The sequence below is a fragment of the Acartia tonsa genome, chromosome 10 (assembly GCF_053477335.1).
Source record: "Acartia tonsa isolate MP-2025a chromosome 10, ASM5347733v1, whole genome shotgun sequence".
In the NCBI taxonomy this organism is placed as follows: Eukaryota; Metazoa; Arthropoda; class Copepoda; order Calanoida; family Acartiidae; genus Acartia; species Acartia tonsa.
Window position 1 is genome coordinate 34,322,602 of NC_137269.1, and position 22,286 is coordinate 34,344,887.

Consider the following 22,286-nt stretch of genomic DNA (forward strand, 5'->3'; position numbering starts at 1 on the left):
GTAAAATTTACATAAAGATAAACATTTTCTGGAAAAAAAATTTTCTTCTAGCTTCAAAAATAAGAAAATTACAGCCGTTTGAAATTTTTAAGTAAAAAAGGACCTAAAAACAAAGGTTGTTAAATAAAAGGGTGAAGGAAGCGAAAATTGACTTAGACTTATAAAAGGTCGGAAATTCATTATCAAACAGGGGACTTGCACAAAAAAATTTAGCCCTCTAGCTCTAATAGGAACTGAGATAATAAGGGGGGGCGTTGAACGCCCCCCCCCCCCCCCCCCGACTGATTAAGGTGCGGCAAGGGGCCCGACTGTAAAGGGTTAAAACAGAGTTTTCTTAGATTTTCTATATTATGAACGTATATTTTTTGTTTATTAAATCAAGATTAAATACTTTATTGTAATTCAAATATCAACATGGATTGAAAAACTTTATTCATTCCATAAACAAATAGAATAAAGGTCTTATCGCTTTGGTCAATGAGAATTTAATGAGAATTATTGGAGCACTATGAGTTTTAAACATTTATTCCTTGGAAAACTTGAGCTCATTTATAGACATTTATTTCCTATGTAGATCTGACATGGATCTTGAAGCAATAAAGCAGGCTGTTTTGTAAATGTTAAAAATTGGAAGAATCTATTAAATGAAAGTTATCGTAAATATACTTAGTAAATAATAAATGCACAGGTTAAATGCTTAAGTTTTTCATAATGAGTATTAATAATCGCCATTCTAATCATAATAGATCCAATTTTTGCCCTATACACAATATGCATGAACAATCGTTACCTGGGTATATTTATAGCAAGCGTGAACAGGCTTACAGTAGGATTCTTTTGCATTCAAATGCACTTTCCAAGGTACCACACAAACAAAACGCACATTCTCCGATCAAACAAAAAGAATAGGCGCCGGAGTCGCAGTACACAGAGCGCATATGCCTTGCTTGATCATCCATCGGAGGTAAATTGTCGTCTTTGCTACATAAGGTAAGGAAAAGGTTTTTCACGGACTTTCACACAGAGCATGACACACAAAAAAGCTCAAGGGAGCCCTTGACAGCGAAACAATTACAAAGTATCTTGAATCCCACAACCTTTATTCCTTAATAAACATTACAAAGTATCTTGAATCACATAACCTTTATTCCTTAATATACATTACAAAGTATCTTGAATCACACAACCATGCAGCGCATAAATATATTTAATTTCCATACGCAAAATAAATTATATATATTTTACAAATTTTTGCAGCACAGCAACTCTAAACCGTATAATTCTATGATTCTTGTATGATCGTTCGTTTGTAAGATATCGCAACCGCTGAACCGATTGAGATCTCCATTTTAGATTAGCTTTAAATTTTTCCCTGTATGTTTTTTTAAGTAGATTAAGGTCTAACTTCCCAGTTTATGTTAGAATAAATATGAAGCATATCATTAGCGAATCTACATAAATGAAATCCTTAACAAAAAAAAGCAAAATCTAGATTTCATTAGTTATGTATATTCTTTAATAAATTAATCACAAGAGAGATTGCTTTGACTTTACTTAATACTTTAAATAAAAGTCGTGAAATCAAAGAATCAACCATTTTTTGAGTGGATTTGATTCACTGTTTAGTTTTAAATTGAGGAATTATGTTACCAATTTTTGTTCTTTTGAATGAAACTAAAGTAAGTTACCGAGGCGCTTTACTATTTTATTCAATTAATTTCCTTTTAATACAAAACATAGGGAAATTAATATATTCTTAGCTTAATGATTTCACTATATATAGAAATTAATAATCGGAAATATAGCACAAATAATATAATATTGTTTTTTAGGTTCAAAATATCTTTTTAATTTTTAAATCTTATAAATTGATATACATCCACCATCCCCAATGCGGATAAACACAATTACCAATTAGTAGTAGTTTAAATCACTACTCATTACGTACCAATCAATCAAAATCTAATAAAAGTACCCAAAGATTTTGAGCCTATCAATAAGATAACGTGGTTATAAGTTTTACTTTTAGGTACCAGTGCAATAAAAACAGTCCAATGTCTTCTCCCTCCCTGATTTTTTTTTTTTTTTGATCCAGTTAAAGGTTGTTTATAATTAACTAGAGGCTTAATCCCTCCATTACAGGGGAATGGGCAGTGATATAATCATCCAGGAAGCCTTAGTAAAATATAGAACTTAATCGATTTAATCCTTAACGGTCTGGCCCCTTGCCGCACCTTAATCTTAACGCCCCTGCCCCATATTATTTCAAATCCTCCTATCAGAGCGAGAATGCTAAAAAAATTGGCATGTTTCCTGTTTTATAATGAATTTCCGACCTCCCCCCCCCTTCCCCGACCGTTAAGGGTTACTGATTAGCGAGATCTCAACGGACAAAAACACTTTCTTCTTTATATAATAGGATAATGACTGGTGTAAGTTTATAATTAAATAGAATGATAGATATGGAAAGGTCAATTAAAATAAATCTGCATAAAATCAATCAAATTTAAAATACTTCATCCAAATCAACCTTGAACAGAATATTATTAAAGATTTTCATAAATGATTATATAGAAAGAAATTGCAAGAAAACGAAGATTTAAGTGTAATCTAATTTATGTTAAAATTTTTATATTTTCGGTACATAATGTATAAGGAAAAGGGTTTAGCTATAAAATATCCACGTAAAGAACAACTAAAATTGTAGATTCAGTATTTGTACAGGTCTGTAGAGTTGTATACGCGTAAAATGCGAAAGGCTTGAAATGCAGGGAGATGTATAATAAATATATATAGCCAGCCATTTTAGCTAGATTTCTCTGAGGGAATGAAGAACAGATGAACTTAAGCAAAGTAGCTATGCTACAAAACCTCCTAGCTTATTTAAATGTGAATGATGACAACATCCATATAAGCGAAGCTGTTAGAGACAAAGTTAAACCGTTATACTTGCAGTTCATAAAAGGGAAAAGAAAACATAGATATGTACATGGTTTTAAAGTTTCTTCCTAATAAAAAATATCTACTTACGGTCAGACTCTTTTATAAATAACCCATAATTTTACTCAAAACTATTTTTGGCTACCAGGGCTTTTCTAATTAATGATTAACCTAACCTAATTTAAATTTCTTCGAAAGTTTGTGTTTATGTGCCGACAAAAACCATAATTATAGAAAATCATTACTATTAAACTGCAGAAAACCACCTCGCTCCTGTCGCAAACAAAAGCTTTTGTCGTCACAATGAAGTGAAAAAGTTAAAAAGTTTGATGGTTTATTCAAATCTATTATAAAGTTTCATCATAACCCAATTTTAACTGATATTGCTAACGGTGAGAATTAAAAGGACAGTCCCTCATAATATATAAAATTTACAATTGAAATGAACATTTTCTGAAAAGAATGTGTTTCAAACCTAAAAATTAAGAAAATTACAGCCGTTTTAAGTTTTTCAGTAAAAAAAGTAACAAAAGAAGTTCAATAATGGGGAGAAGGAAGCAAAATGTGACGTAGATTGTCTTATGGTAAAAATTTCTTAAACACTCAAAAGAACTACACAACATTCTTAGACCTCTAGCTCTAATAGAAGCAGAGATAAGAGAGGGGCATCCACCGCTCCCTATCCCCCTGATGGCTGACAAAAGTCCGGAAGAAAGCCCAACTGTTAATGGTTAAGCAAAGAGTATCTTATTGATTAAGCTCACAGCTTCAAGGGCACCTCCCCACTTGAAGTTTAATATAACCAAAATCAAATCCAGTGGTAATCGCTATAAAGATTAAGCTTATTCAGCTTATACCAAGAAAGAAATTAATCCCAAAATTGACGACCTCTCCGTTTGCCCCCAAAATATCATTTTAGATTTATTCCGCTTGTTGGTTATACCTAATTCCTGTATCTTATTAAAGACTTAAACTTCTTTTTTTTAAATCCTTGATCGTGTTTAAAAACACGAAACTTATCACTAAAAGCAAAAGATAAGGTAAATTGAAAATAAAATAGTGGAGATGTGGACAAAAGCCTGAGTACCTTGTATAATATAATAGTTGCTATGCCCCCAGCTTCTAGGATAGTGTGGAACCACCCCAAGACATTTATAAAGCTTTTAGAACAGAGCAAACCATTCGGACTGCATTTATCTTTAGCTTCAGATAAAAAAATTACTACTCTATATAACAGGAAAGACCTACAAGTAATACTAATGAATAAAAACCATAAAGTAAATGTTTATAATAAAAGAAAATATCAAATAACACGAAAATGTGAAAGGTGTAATAAAAGGCCCAGTGGCAGTATACTTAACTTCCTTTTATCTTTCCATTTACAAATTTATTTATTAAAAGAAGAGGCGGGGAAGGGGAGGGCTGAGGTATATCTACCTCCCTAGGCCTGATTTAAAACCTACACTCCTTTTTTGAGGGGTGTACAAAAGGCCTGGCGTTATCCATAAATTTGTCCGTGTTTCATGCCATGTTTCCCCCGCGACCGAACATATTTTTCCCGCTGGACATGACATGGCCTCTGTAGGTCCCTTTCTACCTCTCACATTCTTTCCCTCCCTTCTCTCTCTTTATATCTTGTTTTTCTCTCTTTCCCTTTCTCTTTATCTCTCTCTCTCTCTCTCTAGAAAAGACTATAGAAAGTGTTAGTTTTCATGTAATTGTCACTTAAGAGGTGTGTTATTAGAATAAGGTTATTGAAAATTTGTGTGAAAAATCCGCAAAACAAAACTGTGTGTACGTAACGTACATAGTAATTAGCTGTAGCGTGTTTTACGCATCTTAGGCCTTTCTAGGGGGTATTCTAGGCACTTAAATTTCAAGGTATGCTCTTTTTATAGTTTTTAAAAGAACTGTGTATTGTGTTTTTTTGTATAAGTTTAACAACGATCCACAAAATAAACATTTCAGGGGCTGCTATTCAGCCAATAAATTCCAATTTAAAATGCCGCAAAATTTAATATTTTGTTGGAGTAAGGTTGGAGTATAACTTGCTTTTTTTTCATGTAACTCAAGAGGAGAAAAAGGGGAAGGGTGTTGTGGAGAAATTTTCCTTTAGAATTGTTTGTCAGAATCACCTTCCCTTTTCCCTGTAAACATTTAAAAACACTTATTATAAAAAAAACATTTGCTCTTAATGTATGGAAACGCGTAAAAAGAAAATTCCGCAAAACACTTCAAATATTGATGCTTTTATTAAATAAATACATTAAATTTTATGCTGTATTAAAACTAATATCTTACATACCTAATAAGAAATTATATTTACATCCTATTTATAACTTTAAAATTATACGTATATTTTATAACTGGCTATTCTTTGCCTATGACTTTACAATCTATGCAACTATTAAGTTTACAATACACATGACCTTATTATTAATTAATATATTTATTTGAATTTATTTTTGCTTTTTGTATGTATTTTCTGTTTAATTAGTAATTTATTCATTAACAGTGTCTAGTCCTTTATTGAATCTCAAAATTAATATTATTACTTCCAGTCTTTATTTTTCTTATGTTGTAATTTAATGACGATTCCTATGAAAAATTGTAATGATTCTTGTAAGTGTTTTGAGATTGGATCCAATTCTAATTAATTAAACCTGGTTTCATATCTCTACTTTCGATTAGAATTATTTGGTTGAAACTATCCTTGGTTGAAACTTGCTCGTTTCAACCGAATAATCATGCATTATTTACTGAAAGTGTCCAAAATGCTACAGCCGACGAATTAAATATTCTAAAAATTGGGTGCCTTTGTAATTCTTGGGAGAATGTCCCTGTCCAGGATTTTTTTTTTCATTTTCGCGGACAACTGGAAATGAAATAACCATTAAAGAGCTCCCGTTTGAATTGACCTTCTTTTCTTGTAATTGAATTTGTCTTTTAGTGGATTCTGAAGCTAGCAAATAGTCCAGATAACATCTTGATAATCAGAAATCTCAGCCCGTTTTTAACTTGTAATTCTGAAAGTATTATTTAACCTTAGAACCTTTTTTTATTGTCGTCTAGTGCATGTAAATTTTAAGTGTATTTACAAAATAGCTCAAGTCAAATACGAATTTAATCTGAAAAACAAGATATCTTTATTAAGAACTATAATCTATAAAAGGACATTAAACATTTACATGTGTGTACATTTTCTTATCCCTTCTTACAACCGAATCAAATAGAAATTAGAATAGATAGAATATTTTACATAAATATTATATGGGCGTAAGTCGAGGAAAAGAAAATACTTGAATACTCGTGTTACTTGTGGAGAAGTTTCGCTTAGAAATTGGTTTGTTCGTAGTGACACTTTCTATCTTGCACAAGACACATTTCAAATTGAATTTAAAACCATTTAAACAGAAATTGAAGAGTTTCAGTTTTTTTGGTTGGCTATATCTCACCTTTTTAAAATTTTATTTCTCAAAATAATTAATTTGTTAGCTTTTCATGATAAGGTTTAGTAGGTCTGTCTGCTGTTGTGCTTATCATATCTCAATGTTTCCAAAGTTTTAACCTTGGGGATTGTTCTGTTTTTATTTCTTATGTTGCTTTGTACTGGAAATAGCAAAAATTATTAACTTATTTTAATTATTTATTTGTTGTTGTTTTTTATCATGAAATGTTAAAATTTTATTAAGTTTTGTTTTAACCTTTTCAAAAATGTGTCATATTTTTACCGAAACTTCCCACTGCACAGGTTTTATTTATAGATAGAGTAGTACAATTATAAAGATAAAACAAGGATGGTAACATCCAAAAATCAATTACAATAAATGAGATTCAAATTGAAAACAGAATTATTTGGAATTTACGTATATATTATAATTAATTATACAACGAATGGACTTTATATCATGATGTAAAGTAGTTGTGGCTATAAATGGAATTGAACAATTTAATTTAAAAGATATCTTTGCAACAAAATTAAACAAAACTATCCCTAATGTAGATTGCTGCTAGTTAAAAACAAAACAATCAAGATTCAACCAGAATACCCAAATAGTTCTAATCAATGAGAAAACATGATAGTAAAACTTTGGGTACCCAAATGATTTATTATCCAATGTCAACTCCCCGCCTACAGATCAGAAAGGCTCCGGCGACGCGTTTCTTACAAAATTTAAATAAACATTATAATTAAATCATATTGAAAAGGTTTGCTTTTGAAATAAAGTAGCAGAATAATAAAGTTATTTCGGATTAAATAAGTTATAATAATAAGAGTATCTATTAATATATGATGGAAACAATAGATAATTGATTAGACTGTGTGTTTTTTTGCATAGAATCCTAGATATTTTTTTAGTTGATTAAAATCAAGCATATGCAAACAAGGTATGCTAAATTAAATATGGTTAATTATATAGCTTTAAAAATATGAGTTCCTTCTCACTGATTATTTTTGATTTAAATTGTTGCAAGCTGTAATTGTCATGGATAAAATTAACTTTTTTTTCTTTAAAAAATATCTTTATTTTGAAAACTCTAATATACATCTACTTGATTATTGCCATATTGATCTTAAATATTCCCCCTGAAGCCAAGCTTATCATATATCAATATGATTAGACATCGTTTGTGGCTAATATTAATTATTAGATTAACAGAATTAACCTCAAGTATATACATATATTTATATTATAATACACTAATAATATGATATATCTAGATTATAGTCTTTATTAAAGAATATGATACATATAGAAAACCTTCTCCTAGTCTCTAGGGACTCTGTTTTTTTGATTAATTACGATTAATATCAAACATTAAGACTTATTAGAACATAATAATCAAAAGTCTAAACTAAGTCTATATATAACGGATATGTCTAAGACAATAAAGTATGTAATGCATATACATGTTTAAGCTTGCAACATGTAATATATTGTAAGTTGACTTAATTTAGTTTCTGCATTCTTATTAGAAACCTTGCCAAGGTCAAGAGTAGAGATTACACCTTGTAATTAATATTATACTTCATAGTTAGGGTTTATAAAGAATAATTTGATATAAGATTTAGTCTTTAGATTTATATTAGATTTTATATAAAGAAGTAAGAAGAAAGGTTTTTAGGTTTTTATAGTCCTATTGAATTTCAATTCAGGGAAACTTCATCTAGCAATCAGGTTGGTTTTTAATTTCAAGTCTTGAGATGGTATTAAGTCTTTCATCTACGCTTCCTTTCAACCCATTCGAATACAAACACACTAAAGGATAGGGTCGTTAGTTGTTTTTAAATCAAACGGAAGACAAGAAAATTAGAACACTTGTGTTTAACAAATACTTTTGGTATTTTCTAAGCAGAAAATAAAAAGTTATTTGCTGCAGGCCTGCTTAAAGTCTTTAGAAGCCCTGACTAATATATATTAATTACTGCAGACAATAGAACTTGTTGATTAGATCTTGATAGACTTACTACATATTTATTCCCAACACGTTCAAATAAATGTTTTTTTTCTATAAAGCGCATTCTTATTATTTTAGGGTAGACATTGCGTAGTAAAAAACAGGAACACATCTTTTTCGCGCAAAGTTACAAAATGGTAGTAGATAGAATAAAAAATATCCAATATTATCATAATTTTAGCTTAAAAGTAAAAGCCGACATTTATTTAAATTTAACCTAAAAAGCTGGTTCCTATTCTATAATATAAAACGTCTAATTCTTTATTATATAAATATTTCATTGCAAAAAAAGTTTCTTAAAAGTTTCTGCTTTGATGCAAAATCTTAAAAATCATTCCACAAATTTTGAAACGAAGCTTTTCCAAAATTAGTATTTGTTAATTTGTCTCTTTAGTAGTAGGCTTAGTTAACTGCTTTTAAACGAGTTAGTACAGCAAATTTTGATAAACATAAGTTTCTTTAAAAAAACGTTATATGTAATTATTTCAACAGTTTATTAACAGTCCAAAAAGTCAATGGGTTTCTTGCTTTATTATAATTGAATTAAAAATAAATTTATGAAAGTTATTTATGTTGTTATCCTTGTTAAAAGGATATTGGTTACTAGAAAGTTAAACTTTGCCTAATTTTAGCTTAACTTCTTGATATACATGCAAAAATGTAGGTTGGACCTTAACAAAACATTTAATAACATTATGCTGAAAATAAAACTACAGGGTTTCCATATATCAGGAAAATTAAAGAAATTTAGAAAGTTGATAAATATGTAAAAGTTTTATCATTCAATATAAATATTAGATTTAAATTATCATGATATCAATTAATTTATTAATAAGATATGCATAATCGTTCCATTTATCTAGATGACTCAAATAAGTATAACAGTTCCTTATTTCTATCTGGTTTGTTTTATATTTTATAGCCTTTTACTAGTGCCTGCAACCGTAGCAATTATTGGCTTTTATTCGAGGGAATTTTGAAGCGCAGAAAATAGCCTAAAATAATCCCGAGAATTCAGTTTAACCCGGCTCTGGATCTTTCTCAAAATTGAGAGCTTAATCAATTCAATAGTTGAATCTTAAGCTATAGACAAAAAAAAACTTATTACTTTAAATTATAGTATAATACATTAACAGCTAAGTCCCCTGCAATTAGTGCAGTGAATTAGCTTAAAACCTTTCTGGGATCTGTATAAAACTTGCATGAAATTGGCTCAGGGGTTAGAGAGGTCGTAATAAACAGACCCTATACTTTATGTAACATGGTGTGTATTTCATAACCTTATACATTTATTGTAGAATATCGATCAAAAAGAACTCTTTTTCGTATCTTTGATGTTTACACCTTTCTAAATAAGATGTGCCCAACTTTTATTCTTTTATCTAGAAAACTAAAAGTTGACCGTGAATGAAAGAAGTTGTACCTTAGTAAGACACAAAGGGATCTCAGGGTATAAGACAATGGATGATGAATGGATGTACGTCTCCAATAATGTAAATGAATTCCCCCTTCTGCAGAAAAGATTATTGTGTGATAATCTAGACGTATGAAAAGTATCCATCTTTTTTATGCCGACGATTTAGAAGACGTGTTCAAAAAAATTTCAAGTTTTATTATAATGTGGAGTCCAAAGGCCCTACCTCCCTGTTATACACCAGGCTTCCCTATCAACATTGCACAGCATAGCAGGGGTTAAGACAGGACTAACGTGCGGTTGAGGGTAAACTTGAAAATTTATTCGCCGAAAGCATAACATAATCGCCAGTTCTGATTTTATGTACTGTATGATTTTACTATATAGAGCACTAAAATATGCCTTTAAATAATTTAATCATATTTTTTATTTATTTGACTTCAAGTGCATTGCAATAATTTAAATGTGTTTAATTCCAAATTAGACGCTTTTTGAAGATATTTTTATTTGATTAGGTAGGTGATTAGAAAAGGGTTTTTATAGTTCTCTGGGTCTTATCTAAAAAAATATTAAAATGTAATCTTTTTTTTTTCAATAGGTGGTGTATATAATTGTATATTCTTCTTTTCACAATAAAACTTTTCCCCTCCATTGAATAAACAACACTCAAGTAAAGTAACAAGAATAATAAAACAATAAAAATCGCGCAGGTCTTGAATTAATTTAACCCTGGTGATATGTAGATTCCACCTCCCCATAATATAATAAGAAAGTAAAGAGATGATAAGTACGCTAAAGCAGAGTTGCTTAAGAAATTTATTGAAAATGATGCATTATTCATAAACATTCCTTAATTTCTTTCATTGAACTATGTAATGGATAGCTGGTTTAGACCTATCGAATTCAAACTTTGTAAGATGATTCCTGTTAGAGTAAGGTACGATTTAGAAAGCATAGCAACTCTATTATCATTACCAGAATATTCTCAGTCCACTTAAAACATAAACATATGTTGATTTTTAAATTTTTCTATAAAATATGATTATATAAATTATCTTATTTTTTAATCAACGTTTCCTGGGACAACAATATACAATTTAATAAGCGAAGCATCTCCATAATAAAGACTACAAAATTAAAGTATGTTATAGTTCAATTTTGCAACAAATTTACATACTTACAAATCGAATTTAGAGCTTCGCTTTTATTGATGTTGCCATCCTTTTTTTATTACAGTAGCAAATAATAGACCACATAACCTAATAAATTTAAAAAGACATCTTTTTAGCTACTTCAGGTTTTTTATCCTGCTTGGCCCTATCCATGAGGGACTCTCTTACTCATTTTTTTCATTTACTAAAAAAATTATAAACTATTTCTTAATATAAAACAATGCCTAGTAGATCAATAATTTTGTTTATATAAAGTAAGGTATAATATTATGAATATTGTACTATTTATCCAAAAAATGATTAATATGATTTATGCTTTATACATAGGCATGCACAAAGGGGGGGTTGATAAATTGGGGGAGGGGGGGGGCGGGGGGGTTACATCCCACCTTAATATTAATTTCAGGAAATGGGTGTGTACTTTTTTTGTAAAGTATACTTTTCAGGGCGGAAGACAAATTTAAACTGCATTAAAAAAGCCAAAACCTGGGTAAAATCGTTAAGGGTAGGGACTGCACTCCAAACCCCATCCCCCCACTCACTAGATATTTTTTAGTTGGTAAGGCGGAAGGTAGAATCTTCCCCAAGGCAAAGTAGAGTGTACGCCCTTGGCTTCATAATACTTTTACTGAGGTGCATTATCAGATTAATGGAATAATTTATACAGGATATTATGTATAAAACAAAAGATTTACCTGATTATCAAAGGATTACTATATTCAGCCTTTGTAATTTTTTGACAGGATAAATTACGTGTGGGGATTAAAACCCGCGACTGTTGCGTAACAAGTAGCGCATTCGCTCGTTGTTCTAACCGTCCACATTGATGGAAATGTTGACAAGAAGTTTAAACCTTCTATCTTTCTTGGAGCCGAGAAAATCACGTTTTCCTCAAACCTTTTCAGACTCACAGACGGACATTTTAAATTATAGAGTAGAATTGCTATCAAAAATATCAACGTGTTTAAATAGACATACTGACTTTTTGGTATTATTATACTTTTCCTAAGATTAATTATACGTTAACTATACGTTAGGGACATTCTTTATTTAGATAAAGAAAATCTTTGCTTTTAAAAATATACCAAGGTTAATGCAAAACCTTGAAATTAAGAAAATTAGATTAAATGAGTTGTCCCTTTAAAGTCTCCCTACTTTGATTTGATAAAGAACGGAAGATTCATCCAGATTTAGGCAATGATTAAATTAGGATAATTTTCAAATAAAACTTTTCAGTCACAGGGAAATATATTCTGAAGACAATTCCTTTCCCTCTAGACTTTTTTATCCATCTTTCTATCAATCTATCTCTATCCATCTTTCTATCAATCTATCTCTATCCATCTTTCTATCAATCTATCTCTATCCATATTTCTATCAATCTATCTCTATCCATCTTTCTATCAATCTATCTCTATCCATCTTTCTATCAATTTATCTCTATCCATCTTTCTATCAATCTATCTCTATCCATCTTTCTATCAATCTATCTCTATCCATTTTTCTATCAATCTATCTCTATCCATCTTTCTATCAATCTATCTCTATCCATCTTTCTATCAATCTATCTCTATCCATCTTTCTATCAATCTATCTCTATCCATCTGTCTATCATTCTATCTCTATCTATTTTTCTATCAATCTATCTCTATCCATCTTTCTATCAATCTATCTCTATCCATCTGTCTATCAATCTATCTCTATCCATCTTTCTATCAATCTATCTCTATCCATCTTTCTATCAATCTATCTCTATCCATCTTTCTATCAATCTATCTCTATCCATCTTTCTATCAATCTATCTCTATCCATCTTTCTATCAATCTATCTCTATCCATCTTTCTATCAATCTATCTCTATCCATCTTTCTATCAATCTATCTCTATCCATCTTTCTATCAATCTATCTCTATCCATCTGTCTATCATTCTATCTCTATCTATTTTTCTATCAATCTATCTCTATCCATCTTTCTATCAATCTATCTCTATCCATCTGTCTATCAATCTATCTCTATCCATCTTTCTATCAATCTATCTCTATCCATCTTTCTATCAATCTATCTCTATCCATCTTTCTATCAATCTATCTCTATCCATCTTTCTATCAATCTATCTCTATCCATCTTTCTATCAATCTATCTCTATCCATCTTTCTATCAATCTATCTCTATCCATCTTTCTATCAATCTATCTCTATCCATCTTTCTATCAATCTATCTCTATCCATCTGTCTATCATTCTATCTCTATCTATTTTTCTATCAATCTATCTCTATCCATCTTTCTATCAATCTATCTCTATCCATCTGTTTATCAATCTATCTCTATCCATCTTTCTATCAATCTATCTCTATCCATCTTTCTATCAATCTATCTCTATCCATCTTTCTATCAATCTATCTCTATCCATCTTTCTATCAATCTATCTCTATCCATCTTTCTATCAATCTATCTCTATCCATCTTTCTATCAATCTATCTCTATCCATCTTTCTATCAATCTATCTCTATCCATCTTTCTATCAATCTATCTCTATCCATCTGTCTATCATTCTATCTCTATCTATTTTTCTATCAATCTATCTCTATCCATCTTTCTATCAATCTATCTCTATCCATCTGTCTATCAATCTATCTCTATCCATCTTTCTATCAATCTATCTCTATCCATCTTTCTATCAATCTATCTCTATCCATCTTTCTATCAATCTATCTCTATCCATCTTTCTATCAATCTATCTCTATCCATCTTTCTATCAATCTATCTCTATCCATCTTTCTATCAATCTATCTCTATCCATCTTTCTATCTATCCTTCAATATATAAATTTATAATTCATTTTCATTCCCTTTTACCAAATTTAACATTGTTACTTTTATTTCTCTTTTCATCTCTTTAACACAGTTATACTTTCATTTGGTTTCAAGTTCATTCCAGTTTTGGTAGCTAGGCAGCTCTAAAGTTGAAAATATAAGTGTGTCCGTAAGCTACATTAATGGAGAAAAGGGACTTTTTGAGGCGTAACCAATTCGGACCAGCTGTTTCCGAGATATCCAGCTTCAGACAAAAAAAGTCTTATTACTTTTTATTGAAGGGTATTTATATGCTTCGATCACCTCTTGATGTCGCTAAACTAGATAATTTTAAAATTTAGATTTTGAAAAAAAAGCCACGTTAATTTTTTAATATTTCTTGTGTTTTTTGCCTTGTATTTTATGACTTTACAAAATATTGTTGTTAGCTTGTCTAAGGTTATCTTATATGAATATAATGATTGATATTATTTGAGTGGTAAAACCTCATTAGATCCTATTATACATAATAAAGTAAAGCACCTTCATAATTCATAAAAAAACAAGGATGACAACATCCATAAAAGCGAAGCACTGAACTGGTAGGACAAACGGACTTTAACACTTGCATAATGTCAAAACTGAATAATCAGAATATAAAAGTATAAGAATCGAAGCAAAATTGTAAGTAAAATTGTTGAAAAACTGCTTGATACAGAATAATTTTTATGGACATATTTACAACTTTAGGATTTGATTATAGGGTTGCTTCGCTTATAAAATTGAACTTTGTTGTCCCAGGAATCAGTATACAAAAAATCAGATCAATCGGATTATTAGATCACATAACAATTAGTTGTTAAAAAAGTAAAAAAACGTACGGACGGACGGACGGATGGACGGACGGACGGACGGATGAATGGACGGACGGACGGACCGACCCTAATTATAGAAAAGCTTCGCTTTAAAAAAAAAATTATTAGCCTAACTACTTTTAAACTAATGTTTCTTTGTGTGTAGATATGAATATTCCATTGCAAAAATTATTATTAGATGGCAATTAATTATTTTTATAATTATATGATCCTGAAGTCACGGGAAAAAACTTAAGGTATATTAAATATACATTTCCTTTAATTTTAGGTAAGATTCAACAGAAAATGTGGATTTAAAGGACTTTCAAAGGACTACCACTTTTGGATACTTTTGGTGCCAAGTATACCTTAATATTAAGTAACGTCCTTGAGCTTTATTTATCTTGGCTTCTCTGGAAAATTTGAGTTTATTTAAAAATTCAAATAATTAAGTTTGTAAGGATTATGAAAAAAACAAAGATGACAAAAAAAAGCGAACCTCTGAAACAGTTGGACAAACGATTGTTAACACTTGAAGAGTGTCAGAACTGAATAATCAGAATATGAATGTATAAAAGTCGAAACAATGTTGTAAGTAATTATTTTAAAAAACTGCTGAGATATAGGCTAATGTTGAAGGACATACTTATTTTTTTAGGACCTAATTATGGAGATACTTCGCTTATAACATTGTTCTTTGTTGTCCTAGGAATCAATATTCCAAAATAAGATAAAGCGGATAATTATATCATATAAAAATTTGTTATTAAAAAAGTTAAAAAATCAACATTTTTATAATGGATTTTCGGACATTATCGTAACGACCATAGAGTTGCTACGCTTTCTAATTCGTACCTAACTTTTAAAGTAATCCTATTCAAAGTTTGAAATCGATAGGACAATTCTAACAATCTAAATTAACGAAAAGAGCTAACCGTTCCAACGGACGGACCGACCCTAATTATAAAAAGCTTTATTTTTACAAATATTAAATATCAGCCACCAGGAAAGTGTGATTAAATTTCTTTATAGCCTAATTTTATGCTTTATAATGAAATTTAACTACAAATGACAGCAAAGGGTTATTACTTACATTTAGGGAATATTTCATAAAGCAAAGCTATTCTATGTTTTGGGTTGGTTCACCCGTAAAACATTTTTCGTAAAGTATTCGTTACTTTAAGCTTGTTTGAATCTTATAGTACATTCAAATTTTGTCTTAGCATTACGGTTTGTATGAGAAATAGTTTAAGACTAGAAACTCTTTAGTATACGAAGCAAACCTATGTCAGTACGTCTATTTCAAACATGATACTATTTTAGTTTTTTAACACTATTTTTACCAAATATATTAAGCTAATTACCTAGATTTCTTGGATAGCCATTTCTAGGAAGATTAGACATAACTTCTTTATATTCAAGTCATAAAATAAATGTCTTTAATTTATGAATATTTTGCCACAAGTTTAAATACATTTAGAAATGAATAAAATTATTTGGTATCTCTGAATTTGTAATGTTTATTTTATTTGTTAAGCTATACTTTTGTGGATGTTGTCATCCTTGTTTTTTACATCCACTATATGATAAAAACATTACGTAAAGTGTTAAGTAATTGCTCTAAAAAGCATTAAATTACACGTTGGATAATTACATTATGTCTCAGAGATAGAGAGATAGATATAAAGACAATAAATAGTTCTTAACTTGGTAGCTTATGATTTTAGGGAAAGGAAAGGGTTGTTAATTAAGTTTATTTAAAAACTCAGACATTAGATTATATGTAAATAAGGCTAAATAAAATTATTCATAATTTAGATTATTGTTGGAAAATTTTTAACACTAATACTTTGTACAACTCAATGAAACTTCAATATTACCATCAAAAGTTTATAAACCAACAAATGACAGTATTAGTTTTAATTTTTAGAGGGCAGCATTATTTACAATATAGTGTTTCTTTCTCTATGCTAAGAACAGACAGGTTCAATTTTTATGTTGTCAAATGCTTTGTTTAGTTCAAAACTACAATAATTAACTTGACTCTGCTAATAACGATTGTAGAATTGCTACGCTTTCTAAATCATATCTAACTTTCATGGGAATTATCATGCAAATTATATTCGACAATTCTAACATATATAAATTAAAGAAAATAGCTAACCGTTTCGGACCGACCCTAATGGTAGAAAAGCTTTGCTTTTAAAAAGCTAAAGATAAATGTACAGAAGTGAACAACAATAATATTTTTCTCTTTTTCAACCATTATAAAGACATTTAATGAGGGGAATATCTTCACTTATATATATATTTTTAGTAGCGCAGCTATTCTATAATTAGGTAATGTCCGTCCGTCCTTCTCTACTCAATATTTAAAGATGAACAAAAAAATTTTAAATACTTTTTTATTGCTGTATTTTAAAATAATATGATTTTTCTAATTAATTAACAATATCGGCATAGAAATATTTTCACTTTAGTTTTTAAGTGGTTTCTCGCATATTGCAAATGGACCCAAGTTTTTAATTCTTATTATAGGTTAGATAAGGAACACAGTAATAGTGTCTGACTGATTATGACGTAACAAAAAAAATAGCCAATGAGAGGCCACTATAAATTTTACCATTGGTCAATAACGGCCTCTCATTGGCTAATTTGTTTTTGTTACGTCATAATCAGTCAGACACTATTACTTTGTTCTTAGATAAGGTTATGTAAGGTTAGAAGATCTCCGTAGGGTTAGGACCTTGCCGTGGAGAGAAACATCCTTTTTTTTTAATTAAAAATGATACATTTTAAGTTATAAGTGAAATCATCATTTTAATTTGAAGTATAATATAATGATAATGCTGAGCTACTTATGGCTCTACTATTTCTTGTTATTGTATCAACAATACTTTATGGTACACTAGCGGCTACGCCCCTAGAGGCCTCTAGTGGCACTTTAAATGTTTTTGTTTGTTAAAGTCTACGATAATTCTTTATGTTACAGATACATCTTAATGTTACGTTGAAGTCTTCCAGATTTTAAGAAAATTTTAAATTTTTTTGTCATTTCTTTTGGGAGGGTGGTAGTACCCTCCCCCAAAATAGTTAAAAAAAAACCTTCCCAGGACATATGAGAATCTACCCTGTTAAGGAGAACCCGATCGGTTCAGCGGTTAGCGAGATCCTTCGGTACAGACACACAGACAGACAAACATCCTGTTACTTTAGTATAAGGATATATCAAAATACTGCTGTGCTACTTATGGCTATATTATTCCTTGTTATTGTATCAACAATACTTTATGGTACATATATCAGAATACTGCGCTTCTTATGGCTATGTTATTCCTTGTTATTGTATCAACAATACTTTATGGTACATATATCAGAATACTACTGCGTTACTTATGGCTATACTAGCCCTTGTTATTGTATCAACAATACTTTATGGTACATATATCAGAATACTGCGCTACTTATGGCTATATTATTCCTTGTTATTGTATCAACAATACTTTATGGTACATATATCAGAATACTACTGCGTTACTTATGGCTATACTAGCCCTTGTTATTGTATCAACAATACTTTATGGTACATATATCAGAATACTGCGCTACTTATGGCTATATTATTCCTTGTTATTGTATCAACAATACTTTATGGTACATATATCAGAATACTACTGCGTTACTTATGGCTATACTAGCCCTTGTTATTGTATCAACAATACTTTATGGTACATATATCAGAATACTGCGCTACTTATGGCTATATTATTCCTTGTTATTGTATCAACAATACTTTATGGTACATATATCAGAATACTACTGCGTTACTTATGGCTATACTAGCCCTTGTTATTGTATCAACAATACTTTATGGTACATATATCAGAATACTGCGCTACTTATGGCTATATTATTCCTTGTTATTGTATCAACAATACTTTATGGTACATATATCAGAATACTGCGCTACTTATGGCTATGTTATTCCTTGTTATTGTATCAACAATACTTTATGGTACATATATCAGAATACTACTGCGTTACTTATGGCTATACTAGCCCTTGTTATTGTATCAACAATACTTTATGGTACATAAATCAGAATACTGCGCTACTTATGGCTATATTATTTCTTGTTATTGTATCAACAATACTTTATGGTACATATATCAGAATACTGCGCTATTTATGGCTATGTTATTCCTTGTTATTGTATCAACAATACTTTATGGTACATATATCAGAATACTACTGCATTACTTATGGCTATACTAGCCCTTGTTATTGTATCAACAATACTTTATGGTACATATATCAGAATACTGCGCTACTTATGGCTATATTATTTCTTGTTATTGTATCAACAATACTTTATGGTACACATATCAGAATACTACTGCGTTACTTATGGCTATACTAGCCCTTGTTATTGTATCAACAATACTTTATGGTACATATATCAGAATACTGCGCTACTTATGGCTATATTATTTCTTGTTATTGTATCAACAATACTTTATGGTACATATATCAGAATACTGCGCTACTTATGGCTATGTTATTCCTTGTTATTGTATCAACAATACTTTATGGTACATATATCAGAATACTACTGCGTTACTTATGGCTATACTAGCCCTTGTTATTGTATCAACAATACTTTATGGTACATATATCAGAATACTGCGCTACTTATGGCTATATTATTTCTTGTTATTGTATCAACAATACTTTATGGTACACATATCAGAATACTGCTGCGCTACTTATGGCTATATTATTCCTTGTTATTGTATCAACAATACTTTATGGTACATATATCAGAATGGACATCTGAATCTAGAGTAAGAACACACAGAGAGTTAATTTCCGGCCATCTCGTTCTACTAACACCTAGGCATTACACAAAAATGCAAAGAAAAAAAACTAAAGATCTTAAGATGGACAATCATGGCAAAAATAAGTGAGGTTTTAAGATTTATTGATATGATAAAATCAAAAAATTTAAAAAAATCTACCAATTAAATTTAAACCCTAAAAAATGTATAAAAAATACTGTTCAAGCCAATCCCAACCTTTTTGGGATGCTTTTATTAAACTGTTTTTTATTTTTATTTCATTAGCTTTAACGTATAAAACATCATGTAACACTATACATTTTCCCCTATTTTTTTCAGCGATCAATAATAAAATATAATACAATATATTTTTTTTTTGGGTGGGGGGAATAAGTTAAAGTGTTGATTTTCATTTTTTTGAGTATATTCATATTGAATGCTAAGATAAGGAAAAATGGAAAATTAGTACTAGAAGTTTTTGTCTTCCAATATTCAGATGTGTATTTTTTATTAAGTAGAAAAAATAATAGAATCCTTTTTATATTGTACTAAACAATTCAATTATATAAAAAGATAGGCTTTTCTTTCTGTAGCCCAAGATCTCGAAAACTATTGATACCTTTGAGTTTTCCATTTAGGGGAAGGTTTTCCAAGTTGCAGATATGAATTTAGGCTTTTCAGAAATCATCATATTAAGTTTGAAATCGATCGCACAATTTTAGCATACTTATAATAACGATAAGATATATGATATCATTAAAATCGAACGAAATATATAGAAAATATAATGTTAAACCAACTGGTAAAAACTAAAATAAATTTCTTGTATGCTTTTAAGTAAATTTTTTGCGCAACGTTTAATAATTATCTTGAAATTTTACGTAGTGTCTACCTACATACATTATTTGCATTAGCGAAGTTACTCTATAAGTTTGTCCGTAGGTTTAAAAATCTAGGTATCTAGGTATCCAGAATGATAAGAAAATAACCGAAAAATTTATTTTATTCCTAATGATTATACTTAAAATTACCCTTTCTGTAGATAAAAATTAGTTGTTGAAACGTTTTAGCATTAAACAATTAAATTTTATTAAAGTCCTGAAAGTTGTTGAGTCAACGAATAAGAAAACGTTATTTTACAACTTTGGGGACTAGTGTATTATTGAACTAGCCAAATGTCTCCTCTTTCTTCTTTCCTAGTGAAGAATCAATATTGGATGTGAATTATACTGATACCCAAATTCGTTCTGTCAGTCGTTAGTAAATGTATTAAATTTTGATTAATTGGTTCTAAATTGCAGATATAAAACATTTTGCAAATGGTCTAGTAGATCATACTAAAGGGTAAATTTTGTTTATCATAATTCAAGATCATCTTTTCGGACTTTATTTTACAAAACTGAACAAAATGGATAAAATCGTCCTTGTTTTTTTTTATATATTTAAACAAGTGGATAATGTATCTTAAGGTAAATATTAAAAACAATTATATGAATATCCATAAGTAGCAGTGCAAGCATAAATCCTAATATCCAATAATATAAAGTAGTAGGGTTTATATGTCTGAATTTAGGATCTCAAAAATTAATGTTACGAATGGATTGTACTTTTCAGGAGAACTTTAATCATTTTCTTGAACCCACCGAACTCCTCTTTGACTATAAATAATATTTAATATTTTATCAGTAATAATAGGTATCATTAAAAACAAAACAGCTGTTTAAACACACACAAAAAGAGCTAAAGAAAAAGTTTATATAAAAAGAAACAAGAAATAATTCATTCATAAATGGGTAGATGTACAAGTACATTGCATAACTAAAGTTCAAAAAGTAGTCTTTAATAGCGACTAATGTCTAGTTAGATCCCAAAAAAAAATTATATGCTCCTTTCATTTGCTTTTATATTTAAATATATATGAGCTTATTGTATCTTGTAATTTATTTTGTTATGTCACAAAGCTATTCTTACTTTGTTCAATTTATTTTAGTTATATTTTTGTGTACATAACATTTTATGACATTTAATTTAAATAGGATATATCCTGTTATGTTTACTAGGTCTGTTCAATATTACAGTTTCAAGTTTTTATATATTCTAAGGCATTGGTATCCAGAGTTGTGATAATTTAACCGTATTGTCTTTTTCATTGGTTCAATAATTTGGGCACTTCTGTTGAATTTTGATAGGTTGTGTTCAAATTGTTCAAGCAAAATTTTTGATCAGCAAAAAAACAGCAATTTTGACAATCATAAATGTGAATATAATCGATTTATCATCCATTTAACTATCCCTAAAGATCACTGACAAGACAAAATTTAAAGCAATACCAACTATGTATAATGTATATCAGTTATGACAAAGGCACTCTTATGATAAACACAAAATAAATGATACAGATATATGATGTCTCAATTGAAGGTTTAAAGCATTTTAATAGTTATTTCTCGCATCGTATTATAAACGGCTTTCCGCGGATATAGAATGTACAATTATGAGATTAAAACTAGTTTTTTTAGCCCCGAGGTGAAAGTTATTTCTCGTATTCATTCGAATCCGGTGGATAGGAACCGGTTCTCATACATACGAAAAAACTATGTCTAGCATCGTATTATATCCAGTTTTCTACGAATATAGAAATGTACAATCATAAGATTATAACCAGTTTTTTAGCCCGTGCCTTCGGCATCTCGGGGCTAAAAAACTGGTTTTAATCTTTTAATTGTACATTCTATATCAGCGGAAAGCTGTTTATAATACGATGAAAGAAATAACTATTCCAGTATGGCTTCGAACCCAATTAATAATTGTGGATT

General features: G+C 29.7%; 1 protein-coding gene across 1 annotated transcript in view; it reads left to right on the forward strand.

Annotated features, from left to right (window-relative positions):
- Nucleotides 1-4,645: 4,645 nt before the first annotated feature.
- The window catches only part of LOC145329955 (protein amalgam-like), a 108,698-nt gene continuing 91,057 nt past the window's right edge, over nt 4,646-22,286 (forward strand). The window contains exon 1 of the mRNA XM_080174444.1: nt 4,646-4,821. The gene's annotated coding sequence lies outside the window, so the exon portion shown is untranslated. The remainder of the gene's footprint in view (nt 4,822-22,286) is intronic.